General features: G+C 40.2%; 1 long non-coding RNA gene across 2 annotated transcripts in view; it reads left to right on the top strand.

Annotated features, from left to right (window-relative positions):
- The window catches only part of LOC125122841 (uncharacterized), a 424,256-nt gene extending 404,118 nt beyond the window's left edge, over nt 1–20,138 (top strand). For both annotated transcript variants that reach the window (XR_007133921.1, XR_007133920.1), the window contains exon 3: nt 20,055–20,138. This is a non-coding gene — a long non-coding RNA (uncharacterized LOC125122841). The remainder of the gene's footprint in view (nt 1–20,054) is intronic.
- Nucleotides 20,139–22,018: the final 1,880 nt, after the last annotated feature.

Below are 22,018 nucleotides of genomic sequence, written 5' to 3'. Positions count from 1 at the left end.
AGAGAGGAACTGCATCCTGATGCAGAAGTATTTAGTGGACTAAGCATGGAAAAGGAGACAGGAAGCAGAAGGCTAGATTTTAATCCTGACCCTTGCCCTCCCACCTGATGGCACTGTTTATCTTCTTTGCACTGCATTCACCTTATTTTTGAAATTGGGCCGTTCCTCTCACCTCCACTCTGGATAAGTGTAGTAATGAATTAAAGGAGGTAATGGACATGAAAAATACTTTTATAATGAAGCAGAGCTTTAGGCTGATGCCATCTGGCATTGTTGTTATGCATTTATCATTACCATTTCCTGATCCTTACCAGCTGGGCTAGAACAAGCTCAAGGAAGGCAGGGGCTTATTTCTGGAAGTTGATTCTCATTTGATACTTAGGTAAAGTATGATTATTGCTCTTTCTAAACGCACAGTGTAAGCAAAGTAATGTTTGCATGTGGACAGTTTATACCGATTCATGTTTGTGTGTTGGTACCATTATGTTAATTCTGTGTGATATTTTTCCCTCCAGTAACTTTGCTTTTAAAACAGCATAAGAAAGTGACTTCTGCTAAATAAATAGGCCTATTCACAATAATTGATACTTAAAAGCGAATTTATGCGGGAGATATTTTGGTGTTGTGAACCAAATAAACCAGCTGAAAATCCATTAACTTCAAGGCTCCAGATGGACATTTAGGAAAATTTTTTTCGTACAAATGTAAACATCATAGTAGAATTTTCTCTGGCATATGTGTATAATTTCTACCATGGGCCCATTTAAAAAATCAATATCATGATAATTACATCAAAGCAAAAATAACAAAGCATTATGCGCATGATCAGAAAGCTGCAACTGAAGGTCCAGCCACTCCAGGAAAACAAAAGATGTGTAATTTGCATCTGCAATTTATGTTGTTCCCTGATGGCTTGGAATTTTATGGTAAATCATACTGTAACCTGTATGAATTGGACATCATAACGGTTGTGGTTTGATGGCTTTGAAGTAAGACTTTGAAGAGTCCTCTTTCACTAGTCACCCACTCCCAGTCCAACATTGTATGCATCATCTCAACCCCACCCCTCATAACCCACTGTACTGGGGAGTTTTTCTTGTTGCTGAAACTTGGCCTCTGTCCACCAGCACCAAACAGAAACATGGAGACAGAGTTTTGGGTGAAGGAGAAAAAAAGTTAGCTTTTATTGCTTTGCCAGGGAAAGGAAGCCACAGCAGGCTAATGCCTTAAAGACTGTGCCCTCCTTTGGGAAAGAATAGGACATGGTTTTATAATGTGGGAGTGGAAAATAGGGCTACAGCTAAGGATCAGGGTAGGTACAAGCTTGCCTTCTTCAAAGCTGGAGTTTCGTGGTCCTGGGACTGGTTCTGGTGGTCCTCCTCCTTTCTGGAATGAAGTCTTCATCAAGTAGTTAACACCTTACATCTGTTGGGAGATTTAGTTCTGCAGAAGAGCTCAAAGATATGCTAATCCCTTGAGAAGCACTCAAGCTCCTGCCCCAAGGCTGTACCATTGTTTCTTTCTTTCTCTCTCTCTCTCTTTTTTTGTTTTTTTTTAGTAGTAAAGGAAAGTAATGTATTCACAATAAAATGTTAAAATAATCTGAGAGAGAATGGATATGTGTATGTGTATGACTGGGTCACTTTGTTGTATAGCAGAAATTATCATAGCCTTGTAAATTAACCATACTTCAATAAAACTTGGAAGAATGTTATTCACCCATGCAAACATATTTTCTACCTAGTATATCTTTCTTTTTTTTTTTTTTGATTGTTATTTCCCCAATACAATTTTCTTTTCTACTGTATAGCATGGTGACCCAGTTACACATACATGCATACATAATTTTTTCCCCCATTATCATGCCCCATCATAAGTGACTAGACATAGTTCTCAGTGCTACACAGCAGGATCTCATTGCTAATCCATTCCAAAAGCAATAGTTTGCATCTTTTAACCCCAAGCACCCGATCGTCCCACTCCCTCCACCTTGGCAACCACAAGTCTATTCTCCAAGTCCATGATTTTCTTTTCTCTGGGAAGGTTCATTTGTGCCGTATATTAGATTCCAGATACAAGTGATATCATATGGTATTTGTCTTTCTCTTTCTGACTTATTTCACTCAGTATGAGAGTCTCTAGTCCATCCATGTTGCTGCAAATGGCATTATGTTGTTCATTTTTATGGCTGAGTAGTAGTCCATTGTGTATATATACCACATCTTCCTAATCCAATCATCTGTGGATGGACATCTGGTCTCTGCATCCCCTCCCTTCCTTGATTAGCCACTGTTTGATCCTTCCCTTTGAAAACCCAGGGAAGGTCATGGAGGCTGAAGCTTATTCCATAAAAACAAGAAATGGGGGACACAGAGGCTCTTATGCCCAGAAGCCCCACAGGGCTCTGCTCAGTTACGTTCTCTCTTGTCAGACATCAGTCTACTACCCCCTTCCATCTACCTGTGGATATTTGAGTGACAAAACTTTCCTTAAAGAGAAAACTATGAATAGAAGCAGAAGCCTAGAGCATGTAGAAGTTTCACTGGTGCTACTAACAAAGGGACTGATAAAACTCAATGAGGCAATGGACCAGGATTGCATTTGAAAGACATTATATACATCCCCTGTAGGAGCCAACCTGCTCATAATTATGAGAGATGCTAGTATAAACTTCAGGACCTTGCAGTCAAGAAGTTTATAATCTAGATGGATAACATGATAATCACATAAAATAGCATCAGCCTATCAAACATCTTTCCTTCCCGTGGGTCCCTGTAATTTCTAACATTTATTGAGCACTTTCTGTATGCATAGCACTTAATAAATATCATTATTTATTCTTGCAGCAGCCTCATAAGGTAGGTGAAAGCAAAACTCCCATTTTACAGATATGAAAACTGAGCTTAAGTAAGTTTAAGTAATTTGCCCAAAGTCATGCAGCCACAGGATTTATAAACAAGCTCTGTGCATTGTCCACTGGCATTGTAATTATATAAGGGCTTATCTCCTTTGTCTTGGAAAATCTTCATGAAAACAGGAGAATTTCTGTCTTATGCATCCTGTATCCTCCATAACCCCTGCCATTGTGGGATGAATATATATTTTAAACTCAGTATTTATTGAGTGACATGTGAGAGGATAAGAAAACCTATAAGCCAGTATAAAATGCCTCCTGAATGAACTAGGGTACATGCCAGAAGCAGATTTTCTCATCAGCAATATCATGATGAAAAGCAGAAGTTTTTATAGAAAGAATAAAAGTGTGTTCCTGGGAAATTATTTTGCACAAACATCAATATTCTGGTAAGATAATGCCCTAGAACATTAATGATAGCAATCACATGTAATGGCACTCACACTGAATTCTAATTAGCTAGAAAAACTATGTTCTCCAAGTCAAGGTTGGGGGTACATGGAGTTGAAAAGTGCCCCCCAAGGTTCATATCTATCTAGAATCTCAAAATGTGACTTTAGTTGGAATGGAGTTTTCACAGATGTGATTCATTAACAGGAGCTCATACTGGATCAGAGTAGGCTCAGTTCCGATGACTGGTCCTCTTATAAGAAGGCTGTGGAAAGACTATGGGAAGAATCACTGACCACCTACATAGACATTCCCAGAAGTGGGAAACCCTCATTATAAATGTTGATAATTGGGTACCCTGCAAACCCACAAATCCTATCTGTGAGAGAGTCAAGAATTGGTATTTTTTTTTCCGTAGCATCCTGAAAGTTTTATGCTCACTCTTGAAAGCTGTGATTTTTGGAGATGGAGGATATATGAAAGCATAGTACCTCTCTCTACTGGGCCTACTTCCTGGTTAAGGAGCTGGGTCATATAAGATCCCATAACAAAGGATAATCTTACCTGTGTCCATAACCTGCTATATGTGGGCAGAGGAGAAGAGGCCACTGTAAATGGGAGTATAGTAGATAGGTGTGCTCGGAATTCATACAATTTTATTTTGTCCTCCAACTTCAATACACACTGAATGCCCTGGAGAGGTTCCAGAGTGGGTTTGCATCCAGGTCACATCAAACTTTGTTAAGCGTGACAGCTGCTATTTATCCAATAGGTACTATGTTTCGTACATATCATTCCATTGAATATTCTAAACAACCCTGAGGTCTCAGTCTACTATCAGCCCTATTTTACTGGCCCCAAAATATTGAGATTAGAAGAATTAGGTAATTAACTGGCAGTGACAAAGTCAGCAAGCCAAGTCCATATACAAATTGAAGAAGGTCTGAATTTGAGCCTCTTCTCTTTGGTCTTTCCCATTCTACCCCAGGCTCCAGAATAGAGTATCTTTCTTGGGAAAGTTCCCTAGCTTGCTATAACTGAGCCTGTCAAAGCCTGGGGAGATTTGCACTCACAGGGCAGAAATGCCCTCTCTTCTAAGAGCCCCAATTTTATACACACATTTAGGGAAAGAAACATTTTTGGAGTTCCTGTTATGGCTGAGCAGGTTAAGAACCCAACATAGAGTGCGTAAGAATGCAAGTTCGAACCCTGGCCTTGCTTAGTGGGTTAAGAATCTGGCTTTGTCACAAGCTGCAGCATAGATTCCAGCTACAGCTCTGATTCAACCCCTAGCCTGGGAACTTCCATATTCCATGGATGTGGCTATAAAAAAAAAAAAAAAGAACCACTTTTTTTATATTAAAATATACATGAATATATAATTGATCCACATTTTGAAAAAATAAATATGATTTTAAGGTGAAAGATGTATATTTAAGGAAACGTTGCAATAGGCCAGAATTTCTCAGGCCATCATCCTGAGCCAGGATGTGGGGGATTCCTCTTTAGGACTCAGTGTTCCAGGCTACTTTAGGTCACTATTGTGAGTAATACCAGAGACGCCCCCTCACCGCTTTTATCCCACACTGGGATGTTGTGGACTTCTGCTAGTTTGCTTTAATTAGGCCTTTTCAATTAACTTATACAAGAGTTTGCCCCTCTACGATATTTTGCCAAGTGGAGGCATTTGTACAGATGTATTTCCTTGGAAGAGCAGTAGTGTTCCCTAATCTGAGAACACTGATTTTATTTCTACCACATTTTCCTAGGGGGTGGCAAGGAGAGTGTGGTTTTAGTCCATCTTAGTAGAAAAAAAAAAAAGTAATTTCCTAGTTGGGCACCAAAGAGAAAAGAAAAAACTACTCTCCACTACCTAGCAAAATCGAGAACACCATGAGGCATGCATTCTAGAAAGGTCCCATTAACCATTTCACGCCCACTGGAGGCAGAGGAAATATGGCTAAAGAGTTGGTGAAAGACTTAGAAAACATAGGTTTCTTCATGACCAGAATGGATGTAAACCAATATGGCTGCAGCAAGATCTTCAGCATCAAGGAAAAATAAATAATTCCCTAAAAGCCAGAACTTTTCTCAAGGTGGACCTCAAGATAGTTGAAATATGTACAGCTTCTCCACAGCCAGTTTCCAAAATGTTTGTTAGGAGTTAAGTAGGCTTTAATAATTTGTTTTCCAGAATGTGTGTATGTGTTTCACAACTTAGAAATTAAATTAAACACCACAATAGAATCCTGGTTAAAGTTCTTCCATGAACACATCATCAGTGGGTCTTTCCAAATACTTTTGACATCTGTTCACAGAATTAAATGTTGGCTTCCCCTCCCCAACCTTCCCAGAAGTATAACGTAGAGAATTGGTTCGTTTCTGACAAATAAATCATCCAGTTAAATTCGTGAAGCAAATCCATACTTCAGGTGGAAAGTTTAGCGTGGACGTTTGGCAATGTTATATTAAGAATGTGCCTCTCTTAGCAATTACACAGTTACTCTAAATTTTGCCAATATGCCAATTGCATTTGCACATCTTTGTAATTTGGACACTTCTCCTCCTGCTGAAGGATGCTTGGACAGAGCATTACTGGATACTGCCCAGATGTGAATAAAGCATCATTTTCCTGCTGAAAATGCAAACGAAGTCTTTATTTTTACTGCTCTTAAATTCTGACCTGTAGCTGGTATCAGTGAAAACCAGGAAACAGCCACTGCAACATTTAGCATCACAGATGCTGCAGCAGAATCAAGTCTAAAAAAATAGATTTTTAAGGGATTACAGCAGCAGATGTTATATAACAAGACTCTGTATAATGGGTGGGACATCTGTTGGCTGTTTTCAGAAAGCCATCATTCTATTACCCTCTATTAAAATAATCTTAGTGGATACCAGACTTTTATTGTTCCTTTTTTTTCCATGTGCTCCCAGTGATTTAAAAAGTTGACATTTCTCTGCTCTGGTTTAGTCTTCCATTTCCTTTTTTTGTGTTTGTTTTTGGGAGGTTGGTTATTCTTTTGTTGGTGTTGTTTTAATTGTTTTGTTTTTCTTCAAAAGAAAAAAATAAGACAGTCTTACTCCAAAATTAGGATAATAAGAGTTATTTAACAAGTAGTATCTGGACGACCTGAGTTTACACAGGTGAAATCACATACCTCAGACTCCAGCAGAGAAACATTTAATAATGATGAGGTCTTTCTCTTTCCTTCCCTTGAGAAGACTTTGATATTCATAATGGATTTGGTTTTAAAATGTAGAGTTTAGAAGACTGAATTAGATCTTAACATTGTAGTTTATGGAGGATAAATACTTTTGTAAGTTCAAATATCTTTTGTTTATCTATCATCACCTATCTACCTCTCCATCCATCCATCATCTAGCTATCCATCAATATCTAGCTAGCTAACTAGCTGTCATCTTTCTATTATTTATCTTTTAATATTGTTTTTCTATTATCTCTTTCTGTCTATCCATCTATATCTATCCATTATCTATCTATCATCTATCCATTCATGTCTGTCTGTCTATCCATCTATCTATCAATCAATGTTATGCAAATGTACCAATATACCAAGCACACTGGCTTTGGGGCAGTAAGTCATGATTCTCTGTCTGGAGTGTGTCCTAGCACCACTGCTATGGAGCGTATGGAACAGTGTGCCAGGGAGGATTTAAGACCACTGTAAAACAGAACCCATCTTCCTTCGGGATCAGTAAAGACCGGGAGGAGAAACATTGTATTTATGTGCATATAAGCATGTGTGTTTTGTATAGCCCATTAAACAAAAGACAGTGCGACAAAACTCAGAATTAAATAAAATTTTTCAGTAGGTACTTTGGCACCATCTGAAACCCCTGAGAGAGACTTAACAACCTTGGGGGTATTCTCTAAGAAGTTTTTTTTAAAAAAAAAAAAACTTAATTGATAAGACTCCTGGAAGTTATGTTTGATGTTCAAAGTATGATGTGGAGACCAAACTTATTTAAGCTTGTCAGGATGATGGCAGTGTGGTTTAGAAGGATGACAGGGAGGGTGGATGGACCACAGATGGTCAGGGAGAGAAGAGTCAGGGCTGCTTCTTCCAGAGAGAGCACCAGGGGCCAACATCCCCATCTTTTTCTCAAATGGGGTTTCTTTTTGGGGTTCCTGAGTCAGTGAGTTGTGGTAATCAGGTTATTCACAGCCCACCTGTCCAGCAGAGCAGTGTGACTGAGGCCTTTTTCTATACCCTTCAGTTGGCTACGTAGATTGCTGAGTGGAAATGGACCAAAGTGAAAGATGGTATTTCCCCCAGGGATTTACAGTCTAGGTGGGCAAAGATTCCTTTATCTGGCATTTAAAGAGAGTCTTCACAAGTAGGTAAAAAAAAAAGAAGCAGGCTCATAGATCTAGAAAACAAATTAGTGGCTACCAGTGGGAAGAGGGAAGAGGAGAGAGGTAAAATAGGGAGAGGGGAGTAAGAGGTACAAACTACTACCTATAAAATAAGCTATAAGGATATATTGTCCTACACAGAAAATACAGCCAAAATTTTATAATAACTGTAATTGAATATAACCTTTAAAATTGTGAATCACTGTATTATAGACCAGTAATTTATATAGTTTTGCACACCAACCGTATATATATATATATATATATATATATACACACACACACACACACCTATGCATATGTGTGTATACATGTGTGTATATATGTGTATATGATGTGTGTGTGTGTATATATATATACACACACATTCACATATGTATAAGACAAAGTAACAAAGTTTGGAGCAGATAGTGGATGATGGAGGGGATAAAGAGAGGGCAGAGGGGGGCTGAGAGGAGAGACGTAGATGGAACTGTCTCCTCCACCCCCCCACTTCTAGACACTCCAGAAACTACACAATGCCACCCACAGGGTACCACACACACACACTCCCACTGCTGCCACAACCCTCTAGGGGCATTTTGCATAGAACGTCTTCAGTTTGCTCTTTCTTATTGTATGAGACATGGACCTATGGAAAATTACACAGAAGTGATTGTTCTCTTGGGATTTGCCTTTTGAACAAAAAAGATTCTTCTGCAGGAGTGGGAGGAACACCAGCTTGAGAAAAACAGCTTTTGTCCTCACAAAGTGCTCTTTAGGGATGCTATGTTAATGAGCTTCCTTTGAACTGTAAATGGCATCCACAGGACTGTCAGATGCTAATGGAAACATTGGGAAAATGAGACTGCACGACTGATGATGTGCACAGTTCTCTGGTGGCCCCCATTCCGCTGAGCCTCATGACCAGGCTTCACAGCCACCTCTCAACTTGGCATAGCATCCCTGTTTTGAGGAGAGTTTCTATTCCTCCTATGATGGCATGTTTTAAGGTTGTGATTTGTAGGCTTTATAAAGCACTCTCCACCATGGGCAGTCTCATGAGCCGCAATGAATGACAATTCTTCCTTGAAATTTTTAATTACTGTGATAAAAAAAGAGTAATTATTAACTTTTGTAGCTGAACCACCTCTGCAGATGTTCTTAATCAAATAAAAGAGCAAGGAAACAGAGCATTCTCAGGAGCTGATGTATGAAATATACAATAGGGGGTTGCAGCTGGGTTCACAGGGTTGACAAGGGTGCCACGTGAGAGCCCGATACACAATGGCTCCCTCATTGGAAGGGTAATTTCATGTCACAGACTACATTGTGAAGAAGATCTTTGCGTCAAAAGACCTATTCCTGGCACTGTCTTCTCAGTGAGGGGGACGGAGGGCACCATGTGAGTGACAGCTAAGTGTGGGAAGAAGGTCTATACCTTAACTGAGTCAGAAGCTGAGTTACATTAAATCAACCTTTGGTAGGATGGAAACAGGATAAGTTGATAGTCGACTAATTTTCTTCTTGAATCTTCATTTGAGGTCTCCCAAAAGTAGACAGATTAAAGTGCAGGTAGATTATTTGTGGGTAAAGTAGGGGTGAAAAGGTTGAGGCAGATACGTAATCAAACGACCACCCCACACAACCAGAACTTTATCCCTCTGGAACGGTCTGGGTTTTCCCAGCCAAGGGTGATTCAGTGGGGGGATTTCAACATCAATGCCAACCAGTCTTTGGTTGAGAGCTGCTGGGGTGGGAAGCGTTAACTCTCCAGTCTCCCAGTTTATTGGATATTTGGTTAGAATCTCCTAGCACAAAGAAAGTCTTCAGGTGAAGAAATGCAGATTCTTTGCCATTCACTGGCATCCACAACCTTAAGACCTGAAGTTGTCATGGGTAAATTGGTTTGCTAGGGCTGCCATAACCAAGGGTCTCAAACGGGCTGGTTTTAACAACAGAAATTCATTTACTCAGACTTCTGGAGGCTAGAAGTCTGAGGTCAGGGTGTCAGCTGGGTCAGTTTCTTCTGAGATGACCTGGACAAATCCCAGAGTGCCTGTCATACCCCGAGACCACACCTTCAGACCATGTGGACTCATGTTTATGGATTTGTTAAAACCCATTTAAGTAACCTACCTCTGACACCAACAGAAATCCATTACTCTTAATCAAAAGGATACATCTAGCCTTAGAACCAAGAAATACATCTGCAGAAATATGTCTCTGCTCTGGATGGTTTTAGCCATATTAAGACATACTTTACATTGACTCGTTACGGCTGTCCTGGCAGTTACCCATGGGCCTGGTTTCCCATCAGAAGAGGTACACACAGAACTTTGAGGTCCATTTCCCAATGGGAAATGGTAGTGACTATATGATGGAGCCCCCATTTCAATGAATCTACTGTCGCTTTATTTAGATTAAATTTATAGGTCAAGTTGGCTCCTAATGCTCTTTTAAAGTGAATCTGGGGCTCTTAACCACTGGTCAACCCAAGCACAAAACCTGGTTGGTTCGCCACAGAGTACTGTGTGTAGCATAGTTACCTGTTGGACAGACCTTAGGCAGCAGGTTTCATGTGTGATTGGCACCTGTCATTTGCTTTATTGGAAATGATGGAGAAAGTGCACATAAAAAAATAATTCAGATTGCCATAAAAGAGATGGTGGTTGTCATAGATCAAGTTTCTGGAGAAGCAGACTGAGAGGGATATTTGCAAGCAGGAGATTTATTGGATCATGCTCTTGATTGATAACTGGGGAGGGAGCTGAACAAGGAAAGCAGAGTGGAGAGATGGAGAAGTTGAACCCACCAGGAACTCTGAAGCTGGCAGAGTGAATTGGTTTGCTAAGGCTGCCGTAACAAAGGATCACAGCCTGGGTGGTTTTAACATCAGAAATTCATTTTCTCTCACTTCCAGATGCTAAAATTAAAAGGCCAATGTGTCAGCTTGGTCAGTTTCCTCAGAAGCCTCTTTCCTTGGCCTGTCCAAGGCCATCTTCTCTCTATGTCTCACATGGTCTTCCTGGGTGTGTGTGTCTGTGTCCTAATCTCTTCTTTGTATGAGAACACCATTCATATTTGATTAGGACTTATTCCAGTCACCCCGTTTTAACTTAATTACCCCTATCAAGGCTTTATCTCCAAATATAGTCACATTCTTAAGTATTGAGGGTTAGGACTTCTAAGATATGAATTGGGAATGGAGAGGGCACAATTCAGCCCATAATTTATGTTGCAGCAGAACTGCATCAAAATGAAAGAAAGGGTCTGAGCCTTTGGACCTCTGCATGAGCTGGTCCCTGGGTGCAGGCTGACTTGAGGAACAGAGGGTCAGTGTAGGTGGGATACTTTTCTCAGCAGAGGACAATCCTCTGAGAGGGTCTCCCCTGAGCTATCAATCAGGGACACCTCCAGCCATGGGAATCAAGACCACTCTAGTCCTGAGGGAGGGGCATATGTGAGTAGCTCACCATAAAACCCTCCCCAATCATGAACCTGTTCTTTATCCTTGACTGGTACTGCCCCCCAACGTTTCTGAGGAGTCTTTCTTTGGTCACAAGGGCAAGGCAGGGCAAGGCATACTTACTACTTGCCACGCTAGCAATTTAAAACCACGAGTCATTGCGTGCCTTTATCTCTCTTCTATATTAAGCATGTGGAACAGCTTCAAGGACTACAACAGATGTGTCATGCATGAGGGTGTCCACTTTGATCGATGTGAAGCAGGCTTGGAAATTAACTTGTATGAATGAGCCTCTGGCTCAAATCACAATAGCTCTTGGTTCTTGGGCTATATGACCATTTTTTCTTAAAGAGTTGAAGAAAAGTCAAAAAGAGCAATTTATCAAAACAAAACAGGAAGACTGAATTGTGCTGCCACAGAATAATGACAGATGAACTGGGTTTGCAAAAAGCCCCCCAAAAGAAAGGATCCTTTTTATGCATGCAGAAGCTATTTCAAAATGCAAAGATGCCCTTTGAATGTGTATGGATTATGAATGCTCTCCAGCTCCTTCAAACATCTCTGTAAGCATAGAGAGAAAAAAATTTCTCATTCTGTAATTTAGAGATTGAAATACTAGCTTTTGTGGAGGGCACAAATATGAACATACTTAATACTTTCAAGAGCCAGAAGAGTGATATTCAGTGACATTTGACAACGGTATTAAAATATCAGAGCAGAGATTCCTGGAGGGTCCTGTGAAATCTTTTCCATCACTGCAGTTCAACTGTGAATTTAGCCTTTTGTTTCCCTTTTTCTCATTGGCTAATATGGTCAAACAAACAAAAAAAAGCTACTTTATATAAATATGGGCCATTTTTTTTTTGGACTTTTTTGTTTGTTCGTTTTTTGTTTGTTTTTTAGGGCCGCACCCACAGCATATGGAATTTCCAGACTAGGTGTCCAATCGGAGCTACAGCTGCCAGCCTGCGTCACAGCCACTGAAATGCAGGATCCAAGTCTCGTCTGCAACCTACACCACGCTCACGGCAATGCTGGATCCTTAACCCAATGAAGGAGGCCAGGGGTCCTCATGGATACCCACATCTTCATGGATACTAGTCAGGTTCCTTATCGCTGAGGCAAGACGGGGACTCCAATATGGGTCACGTTTATAAATGTTTCTTTTAAGATAGAATTTTCCAGCGAAGTTGAAACTGGAATAAGATGGTCTTTTGGCGTACCAAAAGTGTTCTTTCTTTGGCTCTTACTTTCCCCCTTGACCTATTTTAAAAGATCAGGATAGAAATTAAGGACTCACCAAGTGAACAGTGATTTTATCTATACGCCAGCACTGTGCTGAGTGTTTGAAATAAATTGTGGATAACAACTTAACAAATAAATAACCAATGTCTATGAGCATTTACTCTATGTCAGGCCCTTTGCCAAGCACTTTATTTAGAATATCTTACGTGGTCTTTATAGCCAACCGTGGCAGAAGGGTTCCCAGATTTTTCCAAGATGCCCAGGGTCTGGTATACACATACCTTCTCGCAGTTATTCAACCAGTAATCTAGGTTTGAAAATGCTGTGAAGAGATTTTGCAGATGTAATAAAGGTCCCAAATCAGTTGACCTTAATGCAGGGAGACCATCCAGGTGGGCCTGACCTAATCACAGGAGTCCTTTGAGTCAGATACAGAGAAATTAAGATTCAAAAATCAAGAGGGACTTACCATGCCTTGGCTGCCTTGAAGATGGAGGATGGAAGTGGACACCTGGCAAGTAATGCATGTGGACTCCAGGAGCTGAGAGAGACCCCAGACAATAGCCAGCAAGGAAGCGGGGACCTCAGTGCTGCAACTGCAGGGAACTGAATTCTTCCAACAACAAGAAGGAGTTAGCAGTGGATTTTACCTTCACAGCCTCCAGACAAGAAGGCAGCCCAGCCTACAGCTTGTCACTCTTAGGATATGCTGACCAGAGAACCCAGTCAAACCAGGCTGACTTTGACCTACAGAACCATAAGCCAATGGTCAGGGGTTGTTCTGAGCCATGAAGCTTGGGGTAGATTGTTACACACAGACAGGAAACCAATGTATCACTCTCCACAATGTCAGTGTCTCCAATTTAGGGATGAGGAGACTGAGGCTTAGAAAGTTTATGTGACCTGCTCAAGGACACAGAGCTGGTAAGGGGTCAAGTCCATGTTGGAACACAGGTAGATGATCATATGGAGGAGACTGGTTGAGGGAGACAGTGTCTGAGATGCCTCCAAGTCCCCTAACCCCTGGTGAGCACACCTTGTCCAGTCTTCTCCGTCAGTGTGAATGTGATAGAGTAGTCACTCCCTGGATTAGGCAAAAGAGATTTTTTTTTTCTTTTTATAACCACACCTGACGATATGGAAGTTCCCAGACTAGGGGTCAAATCAGAGCCACAGCTGCAGGCCTACACCAGAGTCACAGCAACACTGGATCCAAGACACATCTGTGACCTACACCGCAGTTTGCTGCAATGCTGGATCCTTAACTCATTGAGCAAGGCCAGGGATCAAACCCGCATCCTCTCAGACACTATGTTGAGCTCTTGACAACTGAGTCACAATGGGAACTCCAGAAGAGATTTTTTTTTGTAGATGTAATTAAGGTATTTAATCACTTGAGCTCATTAAAAAGAAGAGTGTCCTGCTAGGGCCCCTTAAAAGGAGTCTACTGATTGGAGATGGAGGGAGTCATGGAGACATATTTTGCTGGCTTGGAAGAAGGAAATGATCTATGTCCTGAACTGCCTTTCAGGACCACATGACAAGGAACTGCAGGTGGCCTCTAGGAGCTGAAACTGCCCCTAGTCAACAGCTAGCAAGAAAGTAGGGATGGACCTCAGTCCTAGAACTGTGGGGAAGTAAGTTCTGCCAACAATCTGAATGAGGCTGTAAGAGGTCCACAAGCTCAGGGGAGGACCTCAGCGCAGCTGCTGCCTGATTGCAGGGGTCTTCCGAGACCCTGAGCAGAGGATTCAACTCTATGGGGCCTGGACTTCTGACCTACAGAAACTATGAGATGTTGTATAAGATGCTAAGTCTGTAGTAATCTTTTATGCACCCCTAATACATGGGCGGGGGACTCAGATTGCTGTTTTTTATTCCACCGAATAGAAGATGAGGGACTAGGACCCAGGCATCCCATCTCTTGGTTTTGTCCTTTAATTAATCAGTAGTGACTATATCCTTTTGTAACTTTATTTAAGCTTGGTTTACCCCTAGCACCAAGGACACTCCAGTTGCTCTGGTCTTCCACCCTTCTCAAAGCCTGCCCTTACACCATTTTATGCTTTAAGACCTAGAGATTAATTCAGTTGTTAGTAGCAACTGCTGATTTATGAAAATACCCAGTATCCAAGCCTATACTGGTGAGGCCATAGGTTTATCTTTCAAGAAGGCTGAGACCTCACCCCCATTACCCATCAGGCTGCATTGACAGAGGATAGCCCCCCATCCTTTAAAGCAGCATTTGTGTGCACATCAGATCCTTGAATGTTTGTCATTTGTCACTGGGGAAGCAAGTTGCATTCATCAGAATCCATTCCTTCTTCCAGGATCGCTGAACACAGGATAATCTTGGCTGTGTCAGCTGCCTTAGGACTGGTAGCCGTGAAAAGTGGAGGTCGGCTGCAGATATTCCAAACTTGCTTTGCTGTGTAACCCTCTTCAGGGGCAGTGGCTATGATGCTGAAAAAGATTAATAGAACTTATGTCATCATGTTTATGGGGCATAAAACCCCCAACTGTGGATTAATGGATATCTGGGTGAAAAAATTGCATCTTTACTCCTTTATGCCTTGATGGGTGAGCTATAGTTGGCATCACTGGAAATGTATGGAGAGATTTCCTTTAGAAGTTGAGCTCTTAAAAGACTTTTTTTGACCTCCAAGTCAATGAAAATAGATTTTCAAGTTGTTGACCAAAACAACTGTAACATAAGATTTTCAACCTTTAAAAAAATTCTTATCAAATTATAACATTCTTTCTGAACACAGATCCTAAAGGGACTTCATGATTTTTCACAAATTGAACACATACATGGAACCAGGACCCAGATTAAAAAACCAAGATCCCAGGCATTCCCCTCAGTACCTTTTTACCAACCCTCGCCCCAGAGTCATGTGCTGTATTAACTTCTAACACCTAAGTGATTGTTTTCCTATTTCCCTAACATTTTTGAACTTTATAGAAATGGAAGCATCCATTTGTGCTTTTTTTCTCTGGATTATTTTACTCAATACTTTTGGCTTATGTTGTTGTGTGTAGTTGTAAACTTTGCAGTTTCATTGGTTTGTAATTATCTAATGGAATGAATAGATCCTGGTTTGTTCATTCTATCATTTGTGAGCTTCCAATTTGGAGATATGACAAATCGTGCTACTATGAACATTACAGTCCATGTCCCTTTGTGAACATATGTGTACATTTTAATGGGTTTCTACTAGGGGTGAAATTGCTGGGCCATAGGGTATGTGCTTCTTCCGCTAATTTAGTAGAGACTGCCAAATAATTTCCCGGAGTGGCTGTACCAATTTTCAATCCCAAAAGCAGTATATGAAAGTTCTTGTTAATCCACATCCTTAATAATATTTGGTCTTGTCTTTTCACTTAAAAAGAAAGCTTTTAAAACTTTTAAGACATGATGGTTTACAACCACCATCATTATTTGAAACTAATAAGTACCCTATATGAAAACATCAGTAATGGGCTCAGGGGCCATTGGCTGGTCCAGTGTCACAGAGCTAGTGACAAGCCTAGAAACTCAGCCCCCCTGTGTCTTTGTCGGCTGATATAACAGAAGGAATGCTGTCTGTGAAGTTACGATGCCTGAGATTTTGCCACTAATTGTTTGGCCATGGGGGAAAATAATCACTCAACTCTAGATTCAAGTTTTATTGTGAGAGAATAGCATGTGGCCTAAGCCCCACAAACTGAAGGTGCTTGGTCAATATCTGATGAGTAAATGAATAAATGCAGTCTCTCAAGAACAACCACTTTACATGCCTAACATCAGAGAAAATGGAAACCATGCTCCCAAGCCTCAACAATGAGTCATTCTTCTATATGTGCATGGAATTTATCTGAGGCTAGAATGAATGACCTGGGTCATTCCTCCTTTGCACAAGTCACAGTTCTGGTCTCTCAGCTATGTAGCAATAAGACTTCTTCTTGTCAACCGACTGTGACGTCTCCTTGATACATTCAGTCTGAGCTTTTCAATAACAGTTGCCACTACAAAGCTGGAGAAGCAGGAATTTTTTTAAAAATGGCACTAGGAAGAAGATAGAAGAATATCAGATTTCTAACTATGTGTTTTTATGTTTTGCTCACAAATCTGCAGTTTGGGCAGAGTTCAGCAGGATCAACTCCACTGCATCCCATGTGGTATTGTCTAGAGGAGCTCAAAAGCCAGGAGCTGAAATCATTTAGGGGCTACTCACTTTCAGCTAGGACTATTGGCTAGAACTTCTACACAGGGATTCTCTAGGAGTCTCTTTTTCCTCGTGGCGTGATGATTTGGTGCAAGAGCGAGCATCCCAAGAGGACCAGACAGAAACTGTATCACCTTCCATGACATAGACTCAGAACTCACATGTCATTTCTGCCAGAGTTCCAGGCACTCTCAGATAAAAGAGGAAGACATATAGATTCCACTTCTCAATGAGATGACTATTGGCTTTATATTTTCGGAGGAACCTGAAGGATGGGGTATCTTCTTGCATGCCATCTTGGAAAATATAGTCCACTGCAAATAGTGAGCAATATCCACAAGGACTTTATAAATACAGAACTTTCAACTAAATGAGCCCTTATCCAGCAATAACCCCAGAGGATATGTTTATGCATATGTGTGTGTGGTGTGTGTGTGTATATATATATATATATATACACACACACGTGTATATATGTGTTTTTGTGTATATTCATGCACATATGCCTGTATAAAAAGTACTTGGAAAATGAGTTTAATTCTTGGCTTCAACTTGCTTTTAAGATATTTTCAGTGTTATGCCAAAGGGTAAGGGCAGGGAACTGGGCCATTCACTTAGTTTCAAATAAAAGTACTTTTCCCTTATCATCCATCTTCTGCCTGGGAAAATAAATCAAATCAGGCTGCTGAATTTGGGACCCATAACATTTCCATGGTAATAAACCTTAACATGCCAAAAAGTGGATTGTAATTCTTTGTGATATTGAAGAAATCTGTGTTTAGTCTGTGCTATTTAAAAGTGCACTTAATAGAAGAGTTCTCTTCATGGCTCAGTGGTTAAGGAACCCGACTAGGAACCATGAGGATGCAGGTTCGATCCCTGGCCTCGCTCAGTAGGTTAAGGATCCGGCTTTGCTGTGAGCCGTGGTAAAGGTCACAGATGCAGCTTGGATCTGGTGTTGCTGTGGCTGTGGCGTAGGCTGGCAGCTGCAGCTCCGATTCTGATTCAGTCCCTAGCCTGGAACTTCCATATGCCATGGGTGCAGCCCTAAAAAAGCAAAAAAAAAAAAAAAAAGTACACTTAATAGCAGTGTATGGAATTAGCACTAACCCTCCTCCTACAAACATACTCACACACAAACGTGCAACATAAGTGTTTTTAAAAACACCATAAATTTTATTAAAGTGACCATAAAAATAGGGGAAAATGCATACAAATGAGACTGTCCAGCTTGTTCTTAGATCTTCTTTGAACCAAATTTTCTTGTTTTGATTTTGATCTCAATTAGGGGGCTATAGAAATAGTCTGAACATTTGAGGCCTAAAGGAAAAAAATCCACCTTCGAAGGCACAGAAGTGAAAATAATTATGGTGCTTGGAAATTATAAGTAGTTCAAGTCACCTGGAGAGTAAAGTATGTCTAGCATAGAATCTTATTTTTTATATTAGGACTTTTAATTATGAAATATTTCATATATATGGAAAAGTAGAGAACCTAATATGACATCCATGTACCTACCTCCATAGTTAATAGCTGTTGCCCATTTGCCATATTTTTTCTTAAATCTCTTTTCTTTCTAAATGATAAAATATCAACTATTCAGTTACCTGTCCATCATTTTACCTTCCCTCCCTTTTCAGAAATTATCATCATCCTGAAGTTCATGGGTGACATTCCTATGTATGTTTCTGTGTATTAGTGGACACAAGTGAATCCCTACACTCTTGTATCTTTCCGTTTTAAAATTTCCTATAATAGTATCATAGAGTATATGTCCTCTTATAACTTGTTTCTATTGCTTGAAGTTATGATTTTTATCTTTAGCCACAGGGCATAAATAACACCATAAGGAGAGTGGAGACCAGCATTCAGTATTGCACAGATAGTTAATCATGTATTTACCTAAATTTATAGCTCACCTGGAGGGCGATTTGGTGGTGACAGTTTTTGCATTTGGAGAAAATGTTAATGCCATGCAGACAGGACTGGACACCAGAAACCCTAGGGAATACAGAAAAAGGAAAAGAGGGTTATTTGCATCCCAGTCCTTCCATTTCTGAAGACCATATGCACTCTACTATCGTCTACCCTACGGGGCAGTGACTGGGGCTGCATGGTCTTAGTGATCCTATTTCGGAAGTTCACTGATTTCCCAGGAGGTGCTCTTCCTGGATGGGTGTCTAGACTTGCACAGGAATCAGGTAACCACATCTCTGAACTTCCATCAGGGAATCCTTGTATCCTGATTCTCTCTCTCTATCCTCATTCCCTATCAGGGAATCCTCCTATCCTGATTCTCTCCCTCTTCACTCCTATAGATCTTCTCTCCTACTAAGAACTTTGCTCACATGACTCTGTCCCCTGTAGGCTGCCAGAGCCAAAAGGTTGGGTGGATGATATCCCTTTGTTTTTTTTTTTTTTCCTGTCCTGACCCACAACACCCCACTTTCATTCTCTGAAGATGTTCTGCTCATTGCTGGTTGCTGTTTGATGGATGGAGTAATCTCTAACTTTCTGTACATCATTAAAATAAAGGAACTAAAGGGCTGTTTGCTTTCGAGACACAAAATTGAGTCACTGATTTAATATCAGATATCTGTGAGCTGTTATATGCACTCCATCTTTCCTCTTGTTTGCCATGTTGCTCCCAGAACATCTCAAAGAGGCTCCTGACATGTAGAAGCTCTCAAAACAGAGAAAAGAGACTCTGCATACATTTTCGTTTTGAAGCAGCATTTACTTATTCAGTAATAACCTGCCAGATTAAAGTTATCTTGACCTCATGTACTGTCAACTAATTATATTCTATTCCTGTTGCATTTCCAAGTGTACAAAACTAAAAACAAGTGACTGCATACAAATCATGCTATGTGAAGATTTTTAGGCCATGTTCAAATATTACAGGTTTGGTAAATATATTTGTCTAACAAGGGTAGGACAACGAGCTCTTTGTTTGCGGACATACTTTATTGTCATTCCGCGATACTCCTCCCGTGTGGCTGTTTTATAGAACATAAAATCTAGGTATCCTGTCGGAATCTCAGATCTTATTTATAGCTTGCTTCAAAGTGACTTATTGTCATTTGTTATGTCTTATTTGATTTATATAACATCTTTCCACCAAATTGCTCATGGGTATATTTACATAAAGTGTGTACACACACACACTCCAACTTCATTAAGTGCTATCATGTAGTTAACATCATAGCATCAAGAACCTACGGGAGGAGGTCTCCTGAGACATAGCAGGTTAAGGATTTTGCGTTATCACTGCAGCAGCTCAGGTTGCTGCTGCTGAGGGATTATCCCCTGGTGTGGGAACCTCCACACACTGCAAGAGATGTCAAAATTAAAAAAAAAAAAAAACTGTGAGAGGATTTACTATTTGTGTTTTTTGCTCCAATACCATATTCTGGAAATGCAATGGCCATATTTCATCTCACTTCAGTGTCTCTTGTTTTCTCTTAGGTGGATCGGATCATCTTCTGTGTCTTCCTAGAAGTCGACTTCAAAATCTACAAAAAGAAAATGTGCGAGTTTTTCCCTGCTGGTGAGTAAAGCCATTTGTTTCCCTTGAAATGGGAGGCTGAAGAAGTGAGAGCATCACTTACAGTTCTACTACTTTATTTTGGCTTGTCAAGACTCTTGCAACTGTGATTTCCATACACTGGTCACACATGCCACCTTCTTAGTTTTTAAGATCTAAAGGAAGTGATGGGAAATCTAGGCTCTTGACCTCTTCTTCCTACTTGTCTTGGAGGAGTCAGTTCATCTCTTGAGTCTAAGTTCCTCAGATCAAGAGTGAAGGGCTGAACCAAATGACATTGCCTCTCACCCTAAACTGCACAATCGATCTGTAATTTCTTTTCCCCACACTTGTAAGTAGCCCTGGCCTGTGCCCAACATCTACTGTGTTAAACAGATTAGAAATTGTAAGGAGCCCATTTATATTTATATCCACATTTCAAGCTCTTCATGCATTTCATCCCTCTTCTCCCCCATTTTCTTGGACCAAATTGAATTGAAGATGGCAGTTCTTTCTAGGGTAATCTGAGAAAGGTAGTTATTCATCTTATTTCATACTTCTTTTGAGAAAGTAGGAGAAACCTCAGGGTTACTAAAGATACTTGAGTGATAGATTAACATTGAATGTGCCATCAGCTGGAATTTGTTCATCTGAATATTGCTCCCCCCACCACTGTCCCTCTTCCAGCTTCCGAAGGCTGAGGCTCTATTATTTATTTTATTTTTATTACTCAATGAATTTTATTACATTTATAGTTGTACAACGATCATCACAACCAAATTTTATAGCATTTCTATCCCAAACCCTCACTGCATCCCCACCCCCCAACCTGTCTCATTTGGAAACCATAAGTTTTTCAAATTCTGTGAGTCACTATCTGTTCTGCAAAGAAATTCATTGTGTCCTTTTTTTAGACTCCACATGTAAATTATAGCATATGATGTTGTTGTCTCATTGTCTGACTGACTTCATTTAGCATGATAATTTCTAGGTCCATCCATGTTGTTAAAAATGCTGTTATTTTCTTTCCTTTTGAGGGCTGAGTAATATTCCATTGTATGTACCACATCTTCTTGATCCACTCCTCTGTCGATGGACATTTAGGTTGTTTCCCTGTCTTGGCTACTGAATAGAGTGCTACAATGAACATTGGAGTACATAAATCTTTTTGAGTCATGGTTTTCTCTGGATAGATGCCAAAGGGTGGGATTGCTGTATCAAATGGTAATTCTATTTTTAGTTTTCTGAGGAATCTCCATACTGTTTTCCACAGTGTTTTCCCCAGTTTACACTCCCACCAACAATGTAATAGGGTTCCCTTTTCTCCACACCCTCTCCAGTGCTTATTGTTTGTAGACTTTGATGATGGCCATTCCGGCTGGTGTAAGGTGGTACCTCATCGTGGTTTTGATTTGCATTTCTCTAATAATGAGAGATGTTGAACATTTTTTCATGTGTTTTCTGGACATCTGTTATGTCTTCTTTAGAGAATTGTCTGTTTAAATCTTCTGCCCATTTTTTGATGGGCTTGTTTGTTTTTTTGGTATTGAGCTGCAGATGGTGTTTATAATATGAATTTTTGGAGATTAATCCCTTGCCAGTTGCTTCACTTGCAAATATTTTCTCCCATTCTGTGGGTTGTCGTTCTGTTTTGTTGAGGGTTTCCTTTGCTGTGCAGAAACTTTTAAGTTTAGTTAAGTCCCATTTGTTTATTTTTGTTTTTATTTTCATTACTGTAGAAGGCAGATCTGAGATGTTGCTGGGGTTTATGTCAGTTTTTGGCCTAAGAGTTTTCCTTGAAAAGTTTTATAGTATCTGGTCTTATATTTAGTCTTTAATCCATTTTCAGTTTATATTCATGTATGGTGTTAGGAAGTATTCTAATTTCATTCTTTTATATGTGGCT

This window comes from Phacochoerus africanus, chromosome 3, assembly GCF_016906955.1.
Source record: "Phacochoerus africanus isolate WHEZ1 chromosome 3, ROS_Pafr_v1, whole genome shotgun sequence".
NCBI lineage: Eukaryota > Metazoa > Chordata > Mammalia > Artiodactyla > Suidae > Phacochoerus > Phacochoerus africanus.
This window is presented reverse-complemented; position numbering and strand designations above follow the sequence as displayed.